This window comes from Mixophyes fleayi, chromosome 3 (assembly GCF_038048845.1).
Source record: "Mixophyes fleayi isolate aMixFle1 chromosome 3, aMixFle1.hap1, whole genome shotgun sequence".
Lineage (NCBI taxonomy): Eukaryota > Metazoa > Chordata > Amphibia > Anura > Limnodynastidae > Mixophyes > Mixophyes fleayi.
Window position 1 is genome coordinate 66,571,890 of NC_134404.1, and position 7,374 is coordinate 66,579,263.

The window sequence follows — 7,374 nt, forward strand, 5'->3', positions numbered from 1 at the left end:
ATACATTTAACCCTTCACCAATGTGTAACTGTCTGCACTGGTGTGTATGAATTATGGCACCCGACAGTAACTTTATGAAAATCTTACCATCTTTACATAGAGTTTACATACTTTCTTTTTTACTGTTGTATGTGTCATTTGTACCAGAAGTCCCATGAACTTAGTCAGGACATAACTGGCATGAGTTCCATCCCAGTGTCATCTTGATAACATCTGCCATTCATATGGAATACAGTTCCCGGCTTGGCATTGAATGTGAAAGCTAAAGAATTCTATCACTCCATGTATTATCATCAACTGAATACACAGAGGCTGGTGCAGGTCTGCATGAGCTGCGGTTGTCTAAACACGCCTCACACAATGATTTCACGCAAGATCGTCATCCCACTCTGCATCAGTCCCATAAACTATATTGCTGGAGTATGAGGCACTTTCATTGTGACATCTCAGCGATTGGCTAAAGAGTGGTATAATTGTCATTGCATATACATATTGAGGTAATTAGGCATATAATTTGGTGTTATTTTATTTTTCTAAACTATACCCTGAAAAATAAAACTAGCAGCACCTTCATTTGCTGGACCGCGACTTTGTTATTGGGTGTCTGTAGCAGTGTGACACCATCTACCCCAGAAGATGTCTATCTGAGCTCAACACAATTGGTAAAATTTACCCTGGCAAAAAAAAACAAAACGAAAAATCTTAAGGGCCAGACACGGAGTTCATTTACTTCCTGCAAAAGAATGTTGCTGCAACAATAGAGGATGTTATTAAAGCCTCCGTAAAGGCTAGAGCTGCTCAGCTGGAGGCTTCCAGGGTGCAGCAGTTATCCAGAATGGAGACCAAGCACACATTAAAGCACAGATGGAATGATGGAAAGACCAGGCTTTGCAGCAGCAAATGGTGTAGATCCACTGGCAGGTGCAATGGCTGACCACGCGCTGACCAAATGCTGCAGAAAATGACTCCAAGCAATGATATAAAGGCCTCCCATAAACACATTTGAGAAGACAGAAACAGGTCTAATGGCACAATTTCTGTCTGTTGAGCTACAAAGAATGCTTGTCTGGTGCATGGCAAACTGAAAAGCTGAGATTAGATGTTATACTTCCTTCTGAGCCCAGCATGTGCACAACTGGGTTTACCAAATGGACAGGATTCCCTGTTTGTAAATGCACAATGTCTTCCACCTGACCAAGAAATCATTACATCCTGAACTAACCACAGATTGTGGAACAGGTATCATGGAACAGTACCTAAGGGAACCACCTGTTACTGTACACAAGTGGGAGATGGGAGAGGGATGTCTGAGAAATTGTGGAGACTATTACATCGCACCCAAGTCTTGTGTCGGAGGGAAATGGAAGATACTGAGCTGTATTTATGAGTAGAGAGACTGTAGCTAGCTCTGCCTGGAAGGTCCGTTTCATAAAGGGTTAGACATGAAGTAAAGACCAGGGAAGCAACTGACTTTATTTAATCGAGAGAATTTGAACATGTCTGATAATCTCAAACAAAATTAGAATGCACTCTGTGCCATATAGAGTTCACCATCGTTAGAATGCTCTCCCTATTGTATAGAAGTCCCTAGAATATTCTCTGCATTGCATCTTATTTATTAAGACACTTTCTGCATTGTATAAACGTCAGCCAAATAGTTTTGTTTTACTGAGGTGCTGTGGGAGTCATGGGCATCTGGGCACAGGTCTCCCATCCACCACTGATACTCTAGTAGTTCTTACCCTGCTCCTATGTCTGATGTAGGAGGGGTCAGAGCACTACCCTAGTACACGGCAGCAGCTACTGCTACAGCTTAATTATGTGAATGGTCTGTACAGAGTGTTGGTGACATCAGCAGTGGGCATTACCTACTCAGTACAGAATCCCTCCTCACATGGAGCTGCAGAGGTGAGAGCTGCTGTGAAGGCCAGAGCCCTCCACTAGTGGTAGGAACCTTGAAGTAGATGGGTGGAGAAGACGGGGGGAAATCATAGTGTGACCAGGTCCAGGAATATCGTGTATGCAGCGTATGCAGCATATACACACACACACACACACACACACAATCCTGGATGATCATTTACAATTAACCATATCGCCTTTTGAGCTATATGGAGTCACAGCCAATTCTCAAAAGAATGTTGGATATCATTTTAGGACCGCAGACATTATGTGGCAGCCTAGATTGTTGATGTGATAATACATAGCCCTGACTTGCAGTCTCATCTCTATGTACACACTGGTTAGACTTTATTTGTAATTGATTTTTTCTAAGCACTCTATATCACTTATTCCTATTGGTTTACTCACTTTCAGGGTGTATTTTCTAACCACATATACTACACCATATATTGCTGTGCTATTTGTCTCCCTTTGAGCTATATGCAGTTGGGTTACATCTGGTTGAAGATGGTGTTGGGAACAGAATTATAGAAAGCAAGTTAAAGTAAAACAGAACAAGAATATTAAGTATCCCCATATATATATATATATGTATATATATATATATATATATATATATATATATATATATATATATATATATATATATATATATATTCATTTCATATATTGTGACAGTGCTCAGAGGTTCTTTATGTTTTGTGTATTTTATATTGAAGTTGATAGCGTTTCGTAAACATCTCTAGCTGCAGTCACTGGAGCATGGAGCATGATCGCACCCTCTAGCAGGGGCTTGCTGCCGACAGCTGCACACTGTGCAGGTCCGTTCAGCAGTGACAGTATGCTGCCCGGCTGATCTGATTGTGTTTTAAACACAATCAGAGCAGCGGGGCAGCACACTTTTACTGCTGAACGAACCTGCACATACTGTGCAGCCGCCGGCAGCCTTAGAACACAGAAAGAGGGCGGGGCCTAAATCGCCCCCCCTAAAATCGCCCCGGGTAGGGCAAATGTCTGGGTCCGTCCCTGGGCACAGGTACAGCCTTACATTGCTGGGACTGCTCTTCCCGGTATCCTTTACATGCAATAATACTTAATACCCAAGAGACTACTCTTTCCCTTTCCCTTGCACTTATTTACACCTGTTCAACAGATAGTATTTCTTGGCATGTGATGAATTTCTGGTTCCTTTACAACTGAGTAGTACTAGCTATGTTATCCTCTTCATAATAAAAACTATAATTTTCATTATCATTGTATTTTTTATCTTGCTTGCTATCCTCAATTGAATTTAAAGTCTTCAGAGTTGCCACCATTTATATGATCATTAATAAGATTGCAACCAGTGGTGGAAGTGAGGGTACATTCACTTCTCCTACTGCCTTCATTGTAACAATCAAATTCCATTCACTTACATTCCCATTATATTTTTAATACTTTTAAATTTCCACTTCGACCACTGTTTGTAAGACACTTTATTACTACCTCATTTGCTTGAATGTACCCCATCCTGCCGATATAGGTTTACCTCATCAGCCATAATTAATGGGTGGTCAATATGTACCCCCCTCCCAATGATCTCTAATTATGTTCCCAGTGGCACAATTAACTTTCACAGGAGGGTCTTCATGGTACGAGCTGGTATATTAGACAGCCAGGACATCTGGGGTATGAAATTGGACCAGCAAAGCAGGACCAATAGCCTTTGGTCCTTAATGGTCCACAGATCTTCTCTAATGGCAATAATCAAATCTAACGCTTTTCCTTTACCCAAGTCATTGCCCCCCAGATGTATTAATATGACATCTGGAATACCATGTTGACAAATCCCTTTCCGACAGAAGCTAATCCTAAACCCCTCCTACCTATCCACCGAATTTCTACTGACCGGGAATAGGCATCATTATTACCATTATAGGAATGGCCTAAAATCCATATACGAGTCTTCTGGGCTGTAGAACCTGCAACAAACAGAATAAACGCCCAATCAATACCAGTCTGTAGGGATCCAGCATACCAGGTCATCCACAAGACGTCAGCTGCTACACAAAGAGCATAGCACCGAGAAAGCGGGGAGGCGGTGGGGTAAAGGGTGAGGAGCGGTAACCCATATGAAGGTGAAAACCCATAAAAAGCCGGACGTTCACCCCTAACCAGGCCTGTTTCCGGGGAGAAAATGGGACAAACTCCCTTCATGCCCCCGCTAAAAGCCATGAACAGCAAATCCCTGGGTTGCCGGGGTGGGGATGTGGTGGGACACTGCTTACGTGACCTATCTATGTGGTCGGATATACGATTTGTACGCATCAGATTTCCATCTGCTGAAAGTTTTAATGGTGCTGATGGAAGAGCCACTCTCGGCTGTGGGCGCACCAATCCTAAAGGAGTGGGTGCCATAGAGGGCCGGGTCTAAACACACCTGCATTAGCGCATGCTTTAAAATAGCTGAACATTTTAATTTAGAGAGGGGCGCCCTGTCAGCATGAACCAACCAGGGTTCTACCCCACAAATTGGCTACACAGTCCTACCTGACAAATCGAGAGATACTCTTGTGCCAAGGTGGATATCCACTGACCTTGATCCGACTGATCTGTTTTGGATCTGAGGATTTGATAAAACAGTCAATTAACATCAATAAACATAATGCCTAGCAGACAATTCATTCCCAAGCACGTACTTTGATTGTGCCACCAACTCACTCACCCTAAACGCGCCAAAGAAAGCTAGCGAGAAAGCTGAGCAAAATAACAGTGTCTCATAAGTACCATCAGTGAGATCACCAAGCACCACAAGCAGTCTACTTAGGATGTTCTGATAAACCGGCCTTCTGAAGTTTTCCCTGGTGGTTGCATTCGGGACCAGCCTTTGAGGGCTTTGGATATTAAGAAACCTTTGGTCCAGTCTGTCCACCCATGCAGCTGTGCGATAAAGATACCCGCCAGAATGGCAGACATAAGATGTCTTAGAGACGTCTTCCTTGTACTTGGACCATCACAGTAGTTCAATTCCCTCTCAGTATTCTCTTTCTATAAACCCCAGCCAGCCACCCCCCCTCAACTGTGCAGGCGCATGTGTTACCGGTTTACCTTGATCACTGCACAGATTTTTCATGTTATCCAGAACCACAGATTGGCGGGAGTTTTGAAGAGGTCGGCCAGCGAGGTTTGCAAGTATCCACAAAGCGCAGGTCCCAAGGGCTTCCAAGGATTATTATGGCTGTAAACATATAATAGTGAATTTTAAGTACAATACAAATGTGTGAGCCTTGACCGCTTGTAACAATTGTTTGACAAACATATTTAAAAGCAGAAGAAGGAAAAAAAAGTGTTTTTTTTTGCGTGGGGCTGCGTCTCGTGGTGAATATGAATCAAGAGAATTTTTTATCAACACATTCACATAGCCCTCCTATTTCTTCTACTAGTAATGACTCCTCTGATCGAGATAGCTGATCCCGCAAGTTGATTACAATATTGAATAAACACTTTAGCAATAACAAAAGTCAGAGGAAGATGGCACATGCAGAAGTAGGACACAGTTCAGCCAGGGGTCTGGTAGTGCATTGTTCAAATACAGGACTGACAACGGGAATTAGGAATAGCATGAAGGATAAAATTAAAAAGGGAATTTATGTGGATGTTTTCACCATTATGGAGAAGGGGTAGAAGGAACTGAAGAGAGGTGGAATAGGGGAGGATGCTTATTGTCCTTCCCAAATTGTTTAACATGTCTTTGCGCTTTTGCAGCTCTTTACCTGGAATCTATGATGGAGGCGTTTGTAGATGTCTGGTGGAACCTTCATATGATTACGGGAATGTTTAAGGCCAATGGGGGGATCTATATGGTGCACATATGATGAAAGTTGTTGCGGAATCTTATTCCATTGGGCTGTAAAGATGTCCAGACATAGATGGAGATGGTGCGTCTCAAGGAAACGGCCCCACAAGATAGTAAAAAGACCCAAGGTTTCGATGCAGGGAAGGCATGGGACTCCACCAGCACAAGCTACACATAGGTGCTTTAAAACAAGTTTTACAAATAATTTTGAGAACCACTACAAGTTCATAGATATTACTTCTTAGGCAGAAAATTTAAAACTTGTCATTCCAGTTTGAAATAGATGTGTACAAACAGTAAAAGGACAGACTCTATTCAGGGTCCATTGTTTAGATGCTTTGATAGGTCAAAGCAGTAGAGGTAATGTGTGGGAGACGCACTGGGAAAACAATTAGAATGTGTTTACATCTCTCCCAGTTTCTTGTCCCTGACAATTTTAATTTGTCAGTGAAATAATGTATTTCCATTTTTTTTCAACTTAAAGTAAAAGCTGGTTTACTTGGTCCCTGGAATAAATGAAGGAGTGCAAGTTAGGCCTCCATTCCATAGACCAGTCCAGTTTCTGGGCACCTGGTCTACCCTGCACTAGTAAAAAGGGTGGTAATGCCTACCATAGGTCTGTCATACTGCCTGGGGAGAACAAGAAAAGCAATTCTGGCTGAAATGTGAATTTGTGAATTTTACAAACTTGATAGCTGTTAGTTTGGGGTTGGCTGAGCCCTATATCTTGCATTTTGTTTTGATGTTACTTTGTTTTGTACACTACACCCTGAATAAAAGAAACTAGCTGCAGGCTAGTTGCACCATGTTTACTGGACTGTAACTAAGTAATTGCGTGTCTGCTGTTGTTATAGTAATCACTATGTTCTGAATACATTTATTGTACATTATTATTATTATTACTACTAATTAATTTATGTAGTGTTGACATTGTGCAGCAACTGTATATCTTTTTGGTCTAGTACTACTTTTTATCCATTTTGGGCACACAAATTATTTATTGGGGTTTAGCAATTTCTCACTACTGCTACAGCTTTTATAGGGACATTACTGCAGCACAGATATTATTGTGTATAGTCCAGTCCTTTCCCCTCACTACTTTATCTATATGCCACCTCAGTCCTCCATTCACTTCCCCCTCATGAGACACCAGACTTAATATTCCCCAAGAACTCCCGCAAGCGATAGGGAAGCAGTAGAAACCCTAAGCACTTCCACTGAAACTTGGCTTCTTAGATTATCCCAGGGACCACCGGGAACAGTAGATTTGGAGCCACACAAGCATGAAATACAAATAAGGAACATACTAATCAATGCCAATATACTTTCTACCTAAACTAGGGTATTCAGCTGCACGTTGTATCATTGATAAATTGTGATGTACAGATTCCCACCCTCTAATCAAAGCATCCAGATGTATGTCTTACTTTTAGTTTTACTTGTCAATTATATTTTATAGCACAAATTGTAACACATTTTAGAAGAGTTTAGAATGTCAATCTCTGACTTTGTACAATCTGGAAAAAATGTTATTGACTGTCACAACATAATGTTGAATAATATTTCAATAAATGGGCATTTTAAAAAAGACGACTCATGATAATTTGGTCTGGCAATGGAGGCCCTAAAATAGAGCT

At 41.6% G+C, this 7,374-nt stretch overlaps 1 long non-coding RNA gene across 2 annotated transcripts; it reads right to left on the bottom strand.

Annotated features, from left to right (window-relative positions):
* Nucleotides 1-3,726: 3,726 nt before the first annotated feature.
* LOC142142673 (uncharacterized) lies at nt 3,727-5,114 on the bottom strand. 2 transcript variants are annotated; one of them, XR_012689273.1, is made up of 3 exons: nt 4,990-5,114; nt 4,432-4,504; nt 3,727-3,863 (listed from the first exon to the last, which is right to left on the bottom strand). It is a non-coding gene; the product is annotated as an uncharacterized LOC142142673 (long non-coding RNA). The 2 variants fall into 2 exon arrangements; XR_012689272.1 differs by having other exon boundaries at nt 4,982-5,114.
* Between the last annotated feature and the right edge of the window lie 2,260 nt (nt 5,115-7,374).